The sequence below is a fragment of the Crocodylus siamensis genome, chromosome 1, assembly GCF_052110815.1.
Source record: "Crocodylus siamensis isolate JL-2025a chromosome 1, ASM5211081v1, whole genome shotgun sequence".
NCBI lineage: Eukaryota > Metazoa > Chordata > Crocodylia > Crocodylidae > Crocodylus > Crocodylus siamensis.
Genome location: NC_143395.1, coordinates 166,423,929 through 166,443,917, shown reverse-complemented (window position 1 = coordinate 166,443,917; position 19,989 = coordinate 166,423,929). Strand labels below are relative to the sequence as shown.

Below are 19,989 nucleotides of genomic sequence, written 5' to 3'. Positions count from 1 at the left end.
CCCCCAGATGGGGATCTGGCTGCAGGATTTGTCACTGCCAGCCTGGAGTTCAATAACTCAGTCTTTCTGAAGCTGAATGTTAAGATAATGTACACAATCCACCAGGAGCAAATTGTACATGGCCACATCCTCAGTCTTTCATGAGCACACCAGGCCTGAGCTCAAGTCCCTTCAAAGTTGGCTAGCCAGCTTCAGATGCCACTTGAAGATGTTCTTCCCAATATTCAGAGCAGTTAATGGATCAAACCCCAGGCACATCAAAGACTGAATTTCAATCTATGAATCGCTGTATATTCCTGAGGGACAATGTGGAGCACAAAGCCCCAGGCCAAAGCAAGTGAGAGATGGGAAAAACATGTTCCATTCCTGGGGCTCCAGCCATGGAAGAGTCCTCCAGAGGAGATCCAGCAAACCCAGAGTCTGACCAGCTTCAGGAAACATTGCAATGCCTTGCCTTTTGAGAAGGCCTTTCCACCAGAAGAGCCACTCGCAGATCAGTTGTGTTTTTATTTGTAAATCCTTCCCAGCACCAACTTCTCCCTCCCTCAAAACCTCTACCACAAGCAAAGCTGAACTTTGGCCTCAAAAAAGGAGACGTGCAAGCGAGTCTATGAAATCCTCTTGAGTTTTTGTTATTGCTATTGACTTTAGCAATGTCAAAGATAGACAAGCATCATAATATCCTAAGGTAAGATAATTTGCTCACCCAGGACTGTTAGTTGTTGTTTCTTCAGTCCCTTGGGTGTGCAGGGGCTTTTACAGACACGTATGATCTTTGCCCTGTGGAGTTTATCAGAGGCTAAAAGTGACTGCATGAAAGAGATCAAGATGGCTTGATCTCTTCCAGTTAGTGTAAGGAAATACTCCCGCTTCAGAGCCTTCAAAACTGTGGCAGAGTGAGCTGGATTACCTTATGCCACATCTTCAGTGAATGGCAGCTGAATTTCAGTTCCTTGATTTCTCTTGTTGACTATTAGTTAATTTAGGAATAATAGTTTAGAAGACTAGCTCAGCACAGCTCCATTCCTTTACTGATTAGGACTATAAAAGACTGTTGCCACTAGGATTCCTTTTACCAGAAATCCCCAAGGATCAACATGGCCCTTTGTCCTATCAAGTGAACTTTAATAGTAACCGCTAGGCTTTATTACAGGTTTCCCCCCTATAATAATGACCTGACAAGTGGTTCTTTAGATGTTACAGCAGCAACCTTCAGTGGTACCAACTTCAGATCCTCTACTGGGTGTATTGTGGGATGTTAGTTTCTGGGATCCCCATTATTCGAACAAGAATTCCAAGGTTGCTCCTGTCTCCCCAGGCTGGGAACACAAAACACACACCATGCCAATCACAGCACTCTGTACAGTTTAATTTCTTAGTCCCGGGAAGGCCTACAGTTATGCTAAGAGCCAAGGCATAACCCAGTTTGCCCACTATAAAGACCATAACCAAGGTGTATGTCACCAAATCTAGGTTGGGTGTGATGCTGCAACATATTCTTGCAGAGCAAGCTCAGCCTACAGAATTAGCTCAGGTATACCCGCTTGTCTCAAAAGAAGAAGTATTCAAAAATACCCCAAAGCGATGCATATAAATAATTTTTATTGGTAACTATCTGGCATTTTAAAAAAAGAAGTAGTAAAGAGGAACTAGATGCTTCACAGAAAATTCATAACAAAGATAACTGAGTTAAAGGTGATATTTATTCTTGTTAGGCTGCTAGGTCCATAACATAACTAACAAAGCATTCTGGGAGTTTGGCTTACTATTTAACACCAAAAGACCTTGTCCTAATGAGCATACAAGCTAAACTAGATGCGTCCACATTCTTACTAGAAATGATGCGACAAGCAGGAAGACTCCAGCTTGATTCTCAGATCCCAGAGTGAGTCTGCAGGGTTGGCAATTAGATACACCGTCCTTTATCTGGTATGGGGAATAGGTACAGGCCCATCTGCCCAGTAATTTGTGCAGTCATATTTCAGACAGTCACTCTGAAATGCATCTAGATAAAAAGAAATTGAACAAGCGATAGAGAGGGGCAAATTCTGCTATCTTCACTGAATCTAACTTATCCGCTCTCATTAAAGAGGAGGATTTTTGTGTCTTACTGTCATTGTGAATGGTGTTAGATGTGGACTTCATAATGCTTTAGAGTTGAAGTAGGAAACCAGGCTTAATAAAGCTGCTGACTCTAGCAAGCATGGATAATTATCATAATTTAAACAGCCTGTGCAGAAAATGCTTGCAGCTGTATTGGTCCTGGAGGAAAAAGTGGTCAAAGCAGATAATGTGCACCATCTTGACAGAACTTCTCTCTTATTCATAAAAACAAATCACTGAAAACAGATCCACATGGCTCACCTTGCAAAGCTGTGAGCTGGTATCCAAGGAAAGGACAGACGGTGGAACCAAAATCTGGAATTTTCCAGATAAGTGAACTGCCCGCTCAGGTATTTCACTCCCCAAGGTCTCTACCACCAGCTGCTTCAAAGGAAGATTTAACACCTCATTGTGTCCCTATTGTAATCATGGAATATTGTTCCATAGTCAGGGGGCGGGGGGAGGAAGAACTATTTCTTCCTGAGCCCAGCTGGTGATCAATTTATCCCTTTGAAAGTTGACAATAGGGAGCTCTGGTAATTTTTTCTTAGCTCGTATAATGTCAGATGCTGTCCTTATTCATACAGATGTCTAATCCAGGTTTGTGTGCTCTGAGCTGGCTCTGCAGAGAGGATATCTGAGCTGAAGAGAAATGGAGAACAGGCTGAACAGTGTTCCAATGCTGTGTCAATGATGGCCCAGGGAATGAATTGCGGTAATTGCAGGTTTTTCCTGCTCCAGTTTCCTCTTCCTTTTGTGGGTTGATTTGATGAGGATTTGGAGTAATCCCTTAATATTTTGTGTGCATAAAATAATAATTAGTATGATGTGCAAGGAGGAGTCTTAAGCTGCAAAATATTGACACTGTGTCAGGAAATTATATGTCTTGCTGCCAAAAGAAAAAGAAAAGCTGGATTCATCCAAAACACAGATCAAACAATTCTAGTTCAAGTGAGGTAGGAAGGGCCAAACCTTTCCCAAACCATTGTAGCTGAAGAATTTATTCTAACCACTGCCAAGATGTCTTGCCTAAGGTAGCAATTTATGGAGTATGCCAAAAGCCTTGCAGGATCTCCAGGACCTCACTAGAAGAGTTTTCTCAGACAGCAGCTGTAAGAAGGGCTTAAAGAAATTCTTCTTCCTGACTCTCTCCATCCCACCATCTGTTTCCTCCAACCTGATGGGGAGGGGAAGGAGAATGCAACAAGGATGCAGTTGCTGAAAATCCCAGTGTTTCAGGAACTGGGGTTTTAAGTGAGAAATCAAAAACTTGGTTTCATTTGAGATTTTCCTGGGACAAAGCTGCTTCCCAACTGGCTGTAGAGATTAGCTTCTACACACACCTTGCTGGCAATATGGGGCCATAAAGTAATAGTTGCAAATGCTGGGCTTGTGCAGGCTTCTGTCCCATATAGGATTCTTTGAACAGGGCCAAGAAAGGCAATGTGTCCCCTGCTCTGTCAATATTTATGTTAAAAAGAAGGAAGGGTAAATATGCATCTTTATAGACTAACAAAATAAGATTATATAGAGAGAGAGATGGAGAACCAGCTTTCATTAAATGAAGTTCACTTCATCAGATATTGTGAAAGAACACGCAGAAAACAAAATATAAAGAGAGAGAAATTAGAAAAGCAAGGGAGAGAGATAGAGGATAGGGAGGCAGTGCTTGGAGAGAGAAGCAAATGAGCACTAAGCCTATGTGACCCATAGGGTCACAAAAGCTAATCCGGGTAATGAGATAAGAATCCATCGTCGTTGTTTAAACCATACTTTACACAGTCCAGTTCATGAATCATTTCTTGTTTTGCAGCTTCCCTTTCAAACTGGGTTTTCAATGTTTTTGGCTGAGGACAGCAACCTGAGGTCAGTGATGGAGTGTCCAGGGAAGTTGAAGTGTTCCATCAGCTCAGGCGATGGAGCAGGTACAGACAGCCAGGTTGCCCCCCCAGCCATTCACTTTACTTTAGAATCAATGCTAGATCAAATCTGAATCTTCAGACTGAAAGTTGGGGCATCTTATTTGTTTTCTTTTGTTCAACGTAACCTTGAATAATCTTGAAATGCAACAAGTATTTTGTAAACCCTTAGAGTAATTTAATGGTTGTACCATCACACATATACTACTAGGAAAGAAGCAGCATTAACATTTTGAAGTCCTTATTGTTTTGCAGAGTATTTTGTTCACTTAAAATATTTTGCCAACTATTTTATTGAATGTATTCAGCTTTTCATTTTGGGGTTTGCAAGCTTTCCTCCCTTTCTCTTCCTTTGATCTTCTCCACATTCCCTGCCTATTATTTCCTTTTTTTAAAAAAAAAATTGCTACTGAAAAAGGAGGAAGGGGAGGGAGAGATGCTAAGGAGAAAGCCAAGAAATGAAAACTGAAAATGGTATGTTTCAGAGTTTTGGGTTTTTTTAGAAGGGAAATGTTCACAACTCCCCTCCCCCTTCTTCAAGGAAAAATGTTGACTCAGAGTAGACTAGGTTTATATAAAACTCTTGATTCTTTTGAGGTTCTCCTGCCCTTAGCCTTTGCTTGCCTTTGGCTCTTTTTTGTATATGCCACACAAGCTATTTCTTCAGTCCGGTTGAAGAAGAGTGTCATGGTGGTGGTGATATAGGCTTGGTGGTCCTGGAATTATCTTTGCCTCTAAAACGAATCAAGCATCCACACTGTAAATTTCCTGGACAGCCTTCACTGCAACTGACCTTACATTATCTCTGGGTCCCACTAAACCAGTGGTTCTCAGCCCTGGTCCATGGATTTCTAGCCAGGATGCAGGATTTCCAGCTTGTGGTGCACAGCCTCTCAGGCTACATACAGACATTCAAAAAGATCGAGTTGCAATCAAAGTTGTGCAGTTTTCTGTAAGCAGCATAATTTAGATTGGTAGCGAACAGAAAACACATTTGCCCTTTGGTGGTGGTGGGGGGAGGGCAAATCTTAGACTGGCTTCTGCCATCTTTAAATCAGTCTATGTATGCACTGAACGTCTGTTCTGTTACACATCTAGACTGGTTTCTGATCAGTAAAAGTTTTTGATACCAGTAAAAGTTTAATGTCTGTGCCAAGCCTCAAAGTAGGGGGACATGAGGGAGAGGCATAAGCTGGAGCCTCTGAGTTGGTGGGCTCAGAGCAGGGAGCAGCTGATCTGGGGGAAGCGAGGACTAGAGCAGCTCCTGCCACACTGCAGCTGGGGGCTGCATGTGTGGTGGTGCACAGGTTCCTCCTTCCAGCCCCTGCTCCCTGCTGGCCCATGCCCCCATGTTCTCTGCTGCCTGGGAGCAGCGGCTGGAAGGAGGAACCTGAGTACCACTGCTGCTGCCCCTGGCTGAGCTCAGTTTTCCACACACGTACTCTGTGCACATGGGGCAGGAGCAACTCTGGGGCTTCCCCTGTGCTGAGATCAGCTGGGGACAGTGGCAATGGTGGTACAAGAGAAGGGTGCATCCACCCCACCACACCCATCCACACTTTCTCAACCTTTTTAGACCCAAGGCACTCCTCCAAATGTCAGATCTTAGTTTGCACTCCATTTCTTTTTACTATAGAAATGCAGTAGAGGCATTCTTCTATTGTAAAGAACTCAGAAAGACCACAAGAGATCAGAATGTTTTAAACATTATGAATTTCTATTTGAAATCTCTGGGTTTCTCTTGTCAATCATTTTTGCTTGCCTAACAGTGCAAACATTGTGACATCCCATGGCAACCTCAAAAGGATCTCAAGGCACCCCAGGGTGCTGTGGCACCCTGGCTGAGAAACATTGATGTAAGTATCTGGTTTCTCTCCATTATTTCAAGGTGGATGGGATCAAATTCTTACAGTGACTCTGATCTAGTTAACTTTACTGAAATCAACATGCCCCATACTAGTCAGCTCTGCCTTCTGTACCTAACAGTACTTCTACAAGTGACCTTATAGCCTGGGCATATATGAGCAAACATGAACCACATGCAAAATACTGGTTCCATTGAAGTCAAAATTCCCATTGACTTCAGTGAAGAAGGGACTTCAGCCAAAATGTCTCCCTTATCCCATATCAGGGAACTCTACTATATTTGGAGACGTCTGCAGTATCTCTAGTCCCCCTTTTTTTTATCTTTCCTTTTCATGAAAAAATGTCCAATCTTTTGAATGCTGGCACTCTGCAGGCATGCAGATGAACATAGTAGAGGCATAGCAGGGAGGGTACAGTTTCCATAGGACTACCTGTGGTGCACTTGTTTCATACAATGTGCTGTATCATACAGTGCATACATACGATGTGCTGCATTCATGTGGCTGCCTCCTTTGTGGTATATCTCAGTTCTGAACTGCAGCACCCTTTGATTACAGCCCTAAATTACTCTATGCTAATGGCCTCTAATTTTGCTTTTTTGCTTATTTCCACTGTAACACAAAGGGTTCTTTGCTTAAAGACATTTTGCGTTGGTTAAAGACATCCAGAGTGAGATGGATTTATTTAAAAAATAAATAACTGCACCACACAGTGTCCTTTCTTGGGTAAACAAAACCTTCCTGCCTCTCTGGTGACAAATGCTTTTGGGGCTTGAATTAAGACAAGCCACCAGGACCACACAGTGAAACACTAGTTCTGAAAGTGGCCTGCATACACTGCCAAGATATTTGTGTCTTCTGTGTGCTCACTCAGGATCTGGACAATGGACCCAAGTGTGTGGCTATCTCCAGCAAAGTCAGGCCATTCATTTCTCTGCTCTTAGTACAGTTTTTCTTTGGAGATTTCAAAGAAATGTTGTCTCATGGGTAGAACGGGAAATTGAGAGGTCTAATCCTGGCTTGGCCCTGACTTACTATGTGACTTTAGGCAGTCACTCTCTGTTCCTCAGCTTCCATATCTGGGCAATAGAGATATTACTGCAGGGAATGAATCAATGTTTGTGAAGTACTCTGCTAGAGAAGTACAAACTATCATTATTCCAGCCAGACTTCACTATCCTGGCCCTCTGTAACAACTGGACCTAGCATTCCCAACAACTACCAAACAACAGATCTCCTCAGTTCCCAAGGCAGATGTGGCAGGGTCATAAAATAAGAGAGATGAACTGCAAACATAAATAGCCCCCCACTCTGTTACTTCACAGCTCCAGTCCTAGAGCAGCAGGACTTAGGAGAAGTATAATTAGTGTCTTGTACAATATTACAGACTTATGATTTGTCTTCTGTTTATGCACAAATTCCCACCAGCATCCTGTTGGCCTTCCTCACCACAGCTGTGGTTTGAAGAGGAGTTTCTCTACGTGAATTCCTGAATCCTGCTGTTACTCAATATGCAACTTCATACGTCCATTTCACATATTATGTTCTGTAGCCACTTTCTGTGAATCCTTATTCAAAATTGCCCTGTATTATTTCAGAATAATGGTGGAGATCTCACAGTCCAAGGAGCATCCTGTATGACAGGATTTGCCTAAACAGTGAACAGCAGCCTCTTTGGGGTGTGAAGCCTTCCAGACAATCCTAAAGCTGTGTGAATAGAGAGTAAAGATGGTGAAAATGTTTCTACGTTCTAATTGTAAGCCACATGGGTACCAGTTGTGCTTGTGTCCAGCTCTTTGCAGCCATTTTGTTCTGTGGTAGTTGTCCATAACTGGAGCTGAAGTCAGTGGGAGTCACATGAATGAGGGTCCAAATCAAGATTGGACACCCAGAACTAGAAGGATTTTGCCGTTAAGCTCTTCTTGATCGACTATCCCCCTATTCCTTAAGTTCCAATAATAGCTGTTCTGCCTGTGATGCAACAGATTTCTCTACAAGAAGGCTTAGCATTATTGTGTAGATCATTGATTACCAACAGTGATCTCAAAGTCCTGAAGATAGCAGGAAGCATGTCTGGAAACCATATAACAGACAAGAAAACTGCAACACCCAAGAAGTGAAGGTCTGAAACCCTACTGAAGTAAATAGGAGCTGTGGGCGCATTACAAGCTTTCAGTGATTGACACAGTGAATCAGTAACAAAGCAGGAATGAAACTCAGTAGCTTTAGCTCCCAATCTCAACAACGCATTTGCCTCCATCTTGTATCACCTCAAGTGGTAACTGAAGACAGTAGTATATAATAATGTCTAGAGGCTAGCACTTTTCATCAGGAGATCTCAAAAAGCTTTGCAAAAGGGAATCAGTGCCATCATCCCCTTTGTATAGATCAGAGGCATAGCAAGGCAGCACTGTGGCACCCAGGGCAGCACTGGTTGCTGTGCTGCTGGTGACAGCAGTGTGGCCAGCTACCAGCTGGGGCAAAAGCTATTGTTGTGCCCCCCCCCCCCCAAAAAAAAAGCACCTTAGGCTGCAGCCCTAGTCACCCCCCCACAATTATGCTATTAGTATAGGTGAGAAAACTGAGAAATGGGGAAAGGATCTGAATTCTCAAGATCACTTAGGATGCCAGTAGCTGAGACAGAAACAGCACCCAGATGTCCTGTATCCCAATACAGGGCTTCACTGCACACAGTACAGAAATGCAAGCAGAGATGACAGCAGGGGCCACCTTGCCTCCCCCAGTTAGAAAGTAATTCTGGAAAAGTTGCATTTATTTGCAGCTGTATTTGGTTTTGGCACGCTTATTTTGTCTGTCTGGAGCTCACCAGGAGAAGAGCACAAAGTATCTTTTAAGGGAGGTTTTTTAACAAGTTTTTTTTTAATTGCTGTTTACACACATTTCACCCTTTGCTCTTTTTTAGCTGCCAGGAGATGTTGTTCTATTTTAAAGGCCAGGGCAGGGACAGGAGGCATGAAGACTCCATCCAAATTAAACAAGAATCTCTCCAACCTGAACAGAGGGTTGACTGATAATAATGACTATCTTCCTGAACTTCTCAAGATCTGCTCTTCCAAAGGCACACGCTCGTCTGAAAGCCTAGGGCATCCCAGGTGAGGGTATAAACTTTTCTCTGCATCATAGAAGCACTGTCACTAGGAGGAGAATACAACTTTAGACATAAAAGCCTCTTCACTTAACTTATCTCACAGAGTATTCAGAGGCTGTGAATGTCTTTTTGCCTTGTGTTTTTGGGGGTTGCTTTGGTTTTTTTGGCTAGGAACACATTTTACTTGGGGTTTTATTACATCCCTGATGAGGGGTTTTGTTTTTTTTAGCCAAACTGTCAGTGTTGTACTTGTTCGGTCAAGACTTGTGTATTTAGTAGCTTCGGTACATAAAACCGCTGTTGTTTTAGCATGGCTCTTTCGCAGCCAGTTCTGCTAATATTTTAAGGCTCTGACTAATGCGGCTTTAGGGTAAATGTTTTCTGACTCTGACATTGCACCTCTCTCACAGAAGCATGCTTTGATGGCTTACTTCACTGGCAGAGGTTTCGGTGTTGTTGATTCACTGCCATTCCTTGCTGGGTGTACTTTTTAATAGGTGGTAACATTTTAATTTTGTTTCCAAAGGTGTCAGAATCCTGTCATTGAGATCATGGAAAGCTTGTTCACATTTATACCAATGTGTTAGTGTATCCATGCATTCACTCAGGCTAAGGGTTCTACTTTCCTGCTTATTCTAGGGTGATGCTGGAGTCCATTACAGACTGCTTTGTTCACTCCCTGTTAAAAAATCTATCCCAACCCTCACGACCTTGCATTGCATCCACTGTTCTCCTGGCTGACATGTCCAAGTGGGATTTCATTCAAAGCCTGGCACAGAGGCACCTTCACTGGCCTCAGGAGCAAGTACACGAATGATACGAGGCTCTCTGTGTCATTTCAGACATTGCTTCTGCAGCACTCCTTGTCTGAAGGCCTGGGAAAATATTGGGAGAACGGCATGGGCAGACAAGTTGATGATATTGATTTAAAGGTTAGGGGGCTTGCTGTGGGTCAGCTAAATCTGCCATAACTCTTAAGTGAGACTGAGCAGTAAGTAAGTAGAAACCAAGCCGTAATCACCTATCTTTTATTTCATTTGGGGGTAAATCCTTGTGGTTTACCCCCAAGGATAATGCCCCCATGTGGTTTAGCTTCACTTATTGCAAGATAGGGGCAGATGAAACAGTCATGAGGATAAGTGGATTCTCACTCATGAACTTAAAGAGAGCAGGGGCTTAAAATAATAGCATTGTTTGTCTGGCCACACCTGAGTCTCTTCCTCCCACAGGTAGGCCTCTGTCTCCTGCTGGGCCTTCAACCTGGAGGTTCCTGGCCAGAGGGTCTTGCCCTTCTGCTCAGGGTCTGGCTGACTGCCATATTTGGGGCCAGGAAGGAATTTTACCCCATGGTCAAATTAGTATAGACTGTGGAGGTTTATACCTTCCTTTGTAGCAGGCGGTAGGGGATGTGGCTCTCTTCCTGGGATCTCTGAAGAGTGTATTAACATCTTTGCAGCTGCAGGACATTGGCCACCGTTATCCCCCTACTTTACCTGTGGCAAGTTAAGGTGTCATGGCTTGTGTTGTGTCAGGGTTGATGGTAGTCTTTCTAAGAGGTTAGACAATGGATTTGTATGCATGGTTTGGATAGGGATGATCCTGCCTCAGGAGGGGTTGAACAAGATGACCTCTGGAGGTCCTTCCCAGCCCCACTCCCCTACATTTCTATGACCATGAACATGTTCAGGAGGAATCAGTGCAATTCTAAAATTCACCCTTGTGACTGCCAGCTGCGATGTTTATCAGCTCAGGTTTTATTCCAAGTCTGTCATCATGAACCACCCTCACGTCTCTTTGCATGAGTGGAGACTGTGAGTTCCTCTTGAGCCACCTGGAATTACAAACTGGCTGTTTCAGTGCTTCCCTTCTTGTATTCCAGCCACACTACAGCCCTCTTCATCCTTTTCAAAGGGAAGAAGAGGTCAGCCTGAGATACAAGCTATTCTCCTGTCTCTAAACCTCTCCTATTTAGTCAGGCCACACATGTTAGCAGCCCTGAGAAACCCTCCATTTTCAACCTTTAGCTGACACCAGCCTGCAACCAGCTGATTTTTTTTGCTTGTGGGGAAGGCATGGCAGATCTGCAAGGACAATGCCTCTCTCAGGATACTTCACCTAATCATTAAGTTTGATTATATACTGTGTGCACTCTGCCATCCAAGTGTGCAGCACTTTCCTAGGTAATTAGTGTTCTGCCAATTAGGATAAATGGCTGTTTCATTACTGTTAAGTGGGTTATTAAAGTGCCATTTGTGTCTCATGCTGCAGAAGCTAACAAGGATGCCTATGCATTCCTTTTCTCCTGGAGTCAAATCTAATTTCAGAAACCTAGTGAAGAAGCTGGTTTGAGAGGCCAGCTGTTGCTTGTGCCTGGGTAACTAGTTTCCCTGAGGTGTAAGACACTAACGCATGACCGATTGTAACTTTTTTGTAAGATTGCTGACAAAGTGGGAAGTTATCTATGGTAACAGAGGTGAGCTTCCTTCAGGAAACCACCTTCCTGCATCTGCCCTGGAAGTGCATGGGCGCTACAAAGAAAGCTCACTGGGCATAGGCTACTGGAGCCAGTGCCAGGTGCTTTATTTTCCTAACCAAGGGAATTTCCTTCTGAATGGTCTTACTTTTAATGACCAGCCTTCCTGGAAAATGATGACCATCTCAAGGCAGTGTTGGGGGACAAGCCTTGTTCTGGCTTATATGCAGCCCTCCCCTTTGCCCCCCACAATTTCTAACCGTGTCTCCAGCAACAGGCTATCTAACTCCTATTCTTACCAAGCCACCAGGCCTTGCAACAGACACAGATGCCAACTGTGCACTCTCATCACTAAACAAAACAGCAGAGATTATAACATCCCATGTTCATACTTCTGCTTTTTTTAGTGGTGTCATATACTCCATCACCTGCTTACAGTGCCCCTCTGCTGTCTGTGTTGGATACATGGGGCAGTCCCTGCATAAAAGAATAAAGCAACACTGGTTTGACATCAGTTCCACAAAGACTCACAGACTGGAGACAGCACTTGAACCTCCCTGGACATTCTCCATCATTGAACTCAGGGTAGCTCTTCATAGACAGCAAAACTTTAAAAATCAACCCAAATGCAGAATTGCAGAACAAGAGATTGTCCACAGACCGGACTGTGATAACTTTGATCTAAACGGGGACTCTGGCTTCTTACATCATTACCTAGACTAGCTTTTATAACTCCTATGTCCTTCAGTAGGTTAACTGCTCTGTTGATCCCTTTTGATCTCTTCAATCCATCTTTGTTTCTCTCAGTAGCACCCTCTCCTCCCCCTATCCTTGTATTTCAATGATTTTATTTCTTTCTGTTTAGTTCCTCATCTCTCTGCAAGTCTATTCAAAACATGATGAAGTTGGCTAAAGCTCACGCCTCTCTTAATTTATCAGTCTATAAGGTCACCGTGGCCTGCTTGCCTTTTAGGCTTTTCTATTTCCACTATCCTTTAATTGGTGTGTAACAAGTGCTGACCTTTTCTGTTTACTACTGACTTCCCTTCTTAAGTGACCATTTTAATTTATATGACGGGGCTAAACAAACATAATTGGTCTAGTTAGTATTTAGCTTACGCTGTATCTACTTCTTTCCCAGACCTGAGGAAGGGCATGTTGTGCCTGAATGCTTGTCCAATACCTCTCATAACTATACACTTGGTCCATTAAACAAGATTAACAAACAGATCCTGCTTCTCACCTCCTTCCCTTTGGCAGCTGGTTAAAAGGGGAATTGGAGTACCCCCAAATTCTTCAGACTCCTTTTCTTGAAGTGTCCCATTCCTCAATTGTGCATTTCTGCCCTGACCAGCCTTTGTTTTAATTTAAGTGCTAACATGTTAAGTGAGGCTGACAAATCAGCCTCTTGGAGGTGCTAATGAATGGGGCACATCTCTTACTTCTCTGCAGTGACCTAGAAGAAGGTGGCTTTGGGGCTGTGAGTTCATCAATTTGAAGACTTGTGGTGGCACTTCACAGAGATAGAGTTTTATTAGGGTAGGATACCTGGGCTGGTCATGAATTACAGATCAAAGCAGAAACACTTGTTGTTTCTCTTTAAAGCCGCAGGATAAGAGTAACTTGTAAGTTGTTCTGGCAAGGCATGGCTCATAAATCAGGCTAATCTTTTCAAGGAGGTCATGGGGTGTGACAGGGTGATGGGAGGCAGACACTCATGAACGGCTGACATTCATGCTTTCTGGAGACTTTCTGAGAGGAAATAAAGATACCAAATAGATTAATCAGATGCTTTGATAGGGAAACTTGTATTGCAGCTTCTGAGAAGATGACCCATCAATGCCAAGATGCATATTAAATCAAGGTTTTTAAGACACCAGTCATCACCTTATCAATTTGGTTTATTTCTAACAGACATGCTGCTATCAGTTAAATCAAGCAATGTTTTTTGATGTTGTTCTTGCCCTTCCCAAGCCCGTGGATGTGTTGTTGGCCAGCTACAACCATCTGCCTCACAGTTTATTATGGTGGGTTTATGACAGCCAGGATGGTCACAAAAGGCAGTCAGGAGCATCAAGAAGTCTTTACTTATATTACTCTCTCAAGCGAAGGCAGTCTTGCTCCCCCATTCCCCACATACCTTTGTCCTTCAAGGGCACGTTTTTTTCCCCCCCATCAACCTCTTGAAACACATGAACAAATATAATTATATAGGCTTCCCTCTGTTATCATCCATTGCTCTTCTAGTAAATATAAAGGGGTGATGGAAATATTTGACTTCAGACAAGGGTGAGAAATGGTGATGTAGGCAGTAGTTTGCTTTCTGTCAGAAATGATCTTTAATCAAGTGCCTGGACCCAAGCCCTCCCAAACACTGGTGGCTCCAAATCCCAGTGGGAATGTCGAGTTGGGTCTTTGGCTAGAACAAAAGCAGTTGCTGCTGTCCACAGGCTCTGCAGCATGTACTCCACTGTTTTGGCTCTGAATGATTGCCTATGACAAAGCAAAGCTTTGAGCAGAGTATCTTTTTACCCCAGGGAAGCCAAATTTCAGTGTATAAGACAATCCATGTTGTGAGAGATCATACCCTATTAGTGTACATATCCCAGAGCTCTGGAGATGGAGTCAGCTAAAGGTTCATAGGTTCAAGGAGGAAGTGCTACTTTGTCCTGCCACTGAAACAGAAGCAATAGGATATCAGGATAATGGGGAGACCTCCAACCTGTGCGTAAGGTCTACAGGAGGGTCATAGTGAATGGAGAGCTGCTTCTTTAGTACATGGCATTAAGATCAAATCACTTCAAATGCTATGCTCTCCATCTCTTCACTGCACAGTCACAGAGGAAAAGAATTAAACCAGTTTAGAGAAAAGGATTTCCTTTCATGAGAAACTTGGTGAAGCCAAAGGCCATCTCAGAATCATACACCCAGAAACAAAAGCCTAACAGTTCAGAGCAAGAGCTTCCATGGCAAGAGAGGATGTGTTTGTGTTTGAATAGAAGAAAGGTAAGCTGGGCGTACCTCGTACAAATCAGGAGTCTTCTCCCAGACTCCCTCCACCAGAACCATAAGGATGGGTGCGTGAACAGGGCGTGAGTTCCAGGCACTGCGTAAGGGGGTACTGAAATGGAGGTGGCTAACACTTCGTCCCTCCATCCCCTTCATCCTCAGCACTACGGCTGTGCAAAATTTCACTGGGTGTTTCGTTTTTAAGCTGTTTCGTTGCGTTTCGAGCTCGAAACAGCAAAATCAAAATGAAACAAAAGGCTTTGAAACACCTTTGAAATGAAACGAGGGCACTCGAAACGTCTGAGTTTCAGAGCTGGGCTTGTTTGTAGCTAAACAGAAACTAAGGAGAGGGAGGGAGAAGAGGGGGAAGGACTGTTCTGAAATTAACATCTAGCTCCTGGCTTGATTCCCCAGCAATCTGATCACTTCCCCAAACTCTCTGATCACTTCCCAGTTCTTCCCAGGGGAGGGCACAGGGTTTCAGCAGGCTGTCAGCTGCTGGCCTCAGCCTACAGCAGCAGCCTGCTGAAACCCAGTGTGCAGATCCAGGGGCCCACACTCCCCAGGAAGAGCTGGGAAAAGCAAACAGTGAGCTGGGGGAAGCGATCAGTTCCTGGTTGGATTCCCCAGCTCCCCGATCTTTCCCCCAGCTCTCTGATTGCTTTCTCCAGCTCTTCCCGGGGGTCACAGGCCCCTGGATGATGCAGCATGACAGCAGGCTGCTGCCGCCAGCTGGTGATGGCGGCAGCTCTGGGTTATTTCCCCAGCCTGCTGTCATCCTGCGCACAGATCTGGGGGCCTGGCTGTGCCAGACTCCTTCTGGGGGGGCGTGGACCCCCAGATCTGCACACAGGATGACAGCAGGCAGCCACTACTGGATGGGGCCAGCAGCAGCACCAGTATTCCCAGTGCTTGGCACAGGCTGCGCCAGGCAAACTTGGGTGCTGGCGCTGGCCCCAGCTGGCAGTGGCAGCCTGATGTCATCCCGTGTGCAGATCTGGGGGCCCTCGCCCCCCCAGGAGGAGTCTGGCACAGCCCCGCAGCCCTCACTGGGGGGGCAGGCCCCCGGATCTGCATGTGGGATGACAGCATGCTGCCACTGCCAGCTGTGGCCAGTGCCAGCACTGGGTTCTTCCAGGCACTTGGCACAGGCTGCTGCAGACAGACTCGAGTGCTGGCGCTGGTCCCAGCTGGCAGCGGCAGCTTGCTGTCATCCCAAGCCATGTCCCCCCTGGGAAGAGTCTGGCACAGCCCTCCTGGGGGGTCCGGACCCCCAGACCTGCACGTGGGATGACATCAGGCTACCGCTGCCGGCAGGTGATACGAGTTTTGCTCTCAGCAACTTGAGGTGCAGTTTCCCAGAAACCCCTGCACTTCTCTCCTTGAAACTTAACAGGCTTCATGCCCTCAGAAGGAGCTACCATCCCTGCAATTTTCATCTGAATTGGGCAGGAAATGACAAAGTTATAGGCATTTTCATGATTCCCTATTATAGCCTATGGGCCAAAAGTGGAAACAGCAAAACAGTTTTGACGAACAAAACAAAACAGTGCTTCAAACCAGCGAAACGAAACACTGCCCCTTCAAAACAGTGAAATAGAAGTCAAAATGAAACAGTGCTGTTTCGCACAGCCCTACTCAGGACCCTCCTTGGTGCAGGTCTGCCAGCCGGGAGAGCAGAGCAGTGGCGCAGGAGCCAGAGGCTTGCTGCTGCTGGGGGAGGGAATAATTTTTTGGCAACTAAACCTGCTTGTTGATGGCAAATAAATGAGGTGACATATTGCCCCAGAGGAATCAAAGCTCTGGCTCCTGCTTTTGCACTGCTGCTGCCACTCTACCCTCTCTGCTGCCAGAGCTAGAGTCAGAGCCAGAGGGAAGGGGCAGGGGGGAGGCGATGAACTGAGTGCTGTGAGCTGAAATGCCTCCCCTAGCGGTTAGTTAAGTTGTATTTGTCAAACTTTAGGTGTGAAACTTTACATTCTGGCCTGCTGCTTCATTACAGAAGCAAGAGAAAGAGAGCTGGAAACATGGTTGACATCTCTTTTAGCCTTGAGGTTTTAGGATTGTAGTGTTTAAAATCTCTTTAGATTTTTACTTGAAGGGCCCCCCACTTAACCACAATAGCTATGTTGTTAGCACAAGTCTAGCACCCCAGTGAGAGGGATTCTGCAGCTGCAACATGACCTCTAGCAATAAACCATAGTAGAAAAATTGTAATACCCTGCCTGCTGGCTGGTTCATTCCTCTTAGGCCTCTGACTACCACACAGTCTCACTCCACCCACTACTGCTGCACAGCGGTTTTTAGAATATGTTACTTCTTTTAGGCCTAGTGATGCAGAGAAGGCATCAAATAGCATTTTAACTATGCTCTTTACAGCACTGTCATATGAATGAACACACAGTTTAGTTTTGTCAATACAAGCTAATACTAAACCAGAACTTTCCCCGCTCTTTACATCTGTATATACATTCTTATTTGTCATTAGTGACAATGCAGGCAAGCAGACCTAATGTGTTCATTTCAAATGGCCAGCTCCACCTGGGCAAGCCTACCTTCAAAGGGAGTCTGGTGGCCCTCTGCAAAGGTTTTCCAAAATTGCCTGAGCATGGCTTAAATATACATTTCTATCCCTGACCCTATGGAATAGCCCATTTGTTCTCAATAAGGTGTGCTGTACATGTAGTTCTGGCAGCCCGCATGTCCTGGTGAGGAAACAGTCGCACTGCCAAATCCTCTGAATATTGTAAAATTCCAAGACCCAGTCCAAGTCTTAAAATAGACCATGTCTGTGAGCAAACTTCCTGGGGTTTTACTTAACAGCCCTCTGATGTGTGTATTGGTGTATGAATGAAGTTGTAGAGTGCTGAAGTACCAGGGAGGCGAATGTGTATATACCAAATCAGAATATTATGAATGAGTCTCTCAGAGAAGAACACTGATGAAAAGGACACTGTTAGCATAAATGACCATGGAAGTACGAGTAAATACTCCAGAGGAAGAACACACGGGGGGGGGGGGTGCTTCCCACTCTCTACTCAACTGTATTTTTCCCCTGTAGGCTGATTAGAATAGATAGGAAAGATTTTCCAGTTTTAGCAAAAAATTGAAATAGTGTTGGTCCACAGTGAATTCTCCTGAAATGTGCTGCTTTGACCATGGAAGTCTCTTCCCCTACCAAATTAGCACAGTGTGAACAATAAGTGCCCTTTACCCATGACAGGGTGGGATTGGGTTTTGACCTGACTGAGAGGAAAGGTGAGCTCAAAATTCAATTCCTGTCCTATCTCCGACATTTACACTGATCATCATGTCTCAGAGCCTCACAATCCTTAATGTATTAATCCTTACAGTGCCCCTGTAAAGTAGGCAAGTCCTATTTGCCCCATTCTAAAGACAGGCAACCGAAGCACAGCAAGATGGGCTCCCAGTGCCCCTAGGGCCACCGCTCTTGAAAATGGCCTGGCCACGAGCTTCCGCTCCTGACACACCAGCCCTAGGAAGGGGGTGATGCAGTTGCCCTGAAAACAGTGTCTCAAGCGTGCTGGTGGTGGACCACTTGGGAGCATAGCAGGGAGTGGGGGAGAAAGGAATAGCCTTATTCACTGCCTTATTGATGGGGGTGGGATGTGAGGAATGGGAGAGGGTGAGTGGAGCTGTGCTTCTTGGTGGCATGCTCAAGAGCACAGTGGAAGAATTATGGACACACCCCAAGTGCCTTAGTCACCCAGGAAGCCATGGCAAAGCAGAGACTTTAACCTAGGTCTCCCAGCCCTCCAGCTAGTGCGTTGTATCCTCTCTGCCTCCCTCAGTCTAATCCTTTAATTCCTGCTCTCTCTGCTGAGGCTGCCGGCTCTGGTACCAACAATGCATGCAGTGGTAGTAGTCTTTGGAGATGAACTCCTGTCCATTGGAGAAAAGTCAGAACTCGGTACTAGTGTACATTCACTCCTCCTCTCACTGAACACTTTAGTTATGGGTTTGTTACTTCCCTCTTCAGCCAGAACACGGGAGGAGGATTGCATGAAAATGAAGGATTACAGGGAAGGGTGGGAGGGGAGAGGAAAGCTAAATGAGCTGTTTCAAGCCTCGGGAAAAGTTTAGGTAGGTTCGCCTACGTAAAGGTTCAGGAGCGATGAGGAAGAAGTTCCTATTTTAGACTAACCTAGCTCTACATTGCTAGCTTTCATCGAGTCAGATTTCTGATTATATCTACCATAGACTTCTAAAGACACAGCCTGGTGAAATACTTTGCTCTCATTGGCTTCAACTTAAACCATAGTTTAAGCTTTTGCTGTGTCTGGGACCGTCACTTTAAAGTGCTGAGCCCCTACTTAAAGGTGCTGAGAAAGCTCACCTCCCTCTGGCTTCTGCTCAACAGAGATCATTATTCAGCTGTAGGTAGATGGGTGAGAGGGAGACTGCACTGCCCCTGATTTCTCTGTTGTCAAGACCATGCAGGACAATGCTGCCTTCATGCTTTTGCATGTTCTCTTCTCCCTGCTGATTTTAATTCTGGTTTTGTTTTGTTTTGTTTTGTGAGGAAACAAACCTAGAGTTGTCTCATTTTGAAGAAAACTTTTCTCTGATTGTTGATGAGCTTTTAATGTCCCACCATTCACTCCAGGGAGTGATTTGAGCAGGAGATAGAAACACATTCCTCTCCTCCCAATTCTGGCATTTCCAAAGAGGCTTCCCAGCCAGGACTGAGCCTGGCCGACACTGATGAGAGTTAGGGCATAGTCATTTCTTTTTCCCATCAATCTCTTCTCTCTTCCCTTTTTGCCATCCAGAGTTTAGTCCTGTGTGCCCCACAAAACCCCTGCAGTTATTTGGGATGTAGACAGCAGGGAAGTACCTGTCAGATGTTACAGATGGAGTAGCTGCTCCAAGGTGCTTCCCCTTAGTCAGGCTACATACACCCTTCTCTATTTCTACCTGTGCAGCAGTGGTGCCCCACCCTTTTGATCCCTGGGCCACAAAAGTGGTGCCAAGTCTGTCCACAGGCCAGGTCCAATCTGTGGGCCGGATCTGGTGCACAGTGCTGGCCCAGGCAGGGCCCAGTCCAGTTGTGTGGAAATGGCCCGGTCAGGGCCTGATGCAGTTGCATAGGAATGGCCTGGCCAGGACCTGATCCGCCCATCTGGGACCTGATCCAGTTGCCTGGGAACTGCCCCACCAGGGCCTGATCCTGCATGTCTGCATTGGACCCTAGCTGGGCCAGTACCGTAGGCATTGGCCAGGCTGTTTCTGTATGGCTGTATCAGGTCTTGGCTGAGCTGTTCCCTTGTGGCTGCTTTGGACCCTGCTCAGGCTGTTGCTGCACAGCTGGATCAGGCCCCAGCTGGGTCATTGCTGTGTGCTGAATATGCCTGTTACCGCCATTCTTTTGGCTGCTTGCGCTCCATTGCAGGGAGCCAGGTTTAGCTGGGGACAGCAACAGTAGTTGGTGAGTTTTCCCCTTCTTGTGCCTGCTCCTGAGCTGGTGGGGAACTGCTGAGGGAGGAAGGA

The 19,989-nt window shown here is 45.3% G+C and overlaps 1 protein-coding gene and 1 long non-coding RNA gene across 16 annotated transcripts in view; one reads left to right on the top strand and one right to left on the bottom strand.

Annotated features, from left to right (window-relative positions):
* The window catches only part of TLR5 (toll like receptor 5), a 158,271-nt gene that overhangs the window by 87,939 nt on the left and 50,343 nt on the right, over positions 1–19,989 (bottom strand). The window contains exon 5 of one of the 15 annotated variants that reach the window (XR_016442500.1): positions 702–2,005. The exons of 12 other annotated variants lie outside the window; for them this stretch is intronic. The gene's annotated coding sequence lies outside the window, so the exon portion shown is untranslated. Of the gene's footprint in view, positions 1–701; positions 2,006–2,754; positions 2,893–8,995; positions 13,222–19,989 lie in introns of those variants that run through there. 2 more of the 15 variants (XR_016442499.1, XR_016442498.1) reach the window with 2 other exon arrangements.
* The window catches only part of LOC149873619 (uncharacterized), a 25,580-nt gene continuing 14,458 nt past the window's right edge, over positions 8,868–19,989 (top strand). Inside the window, exon 1 of the long non-coding RNA XR_016442501.1 lies at positions 8,868–9,000. This is a non-coding gene — a long non-coding RNA (uncharacterized LOC149873619). The remainder of the gene's footprint in view (positions 9,001–19,989) is intronic.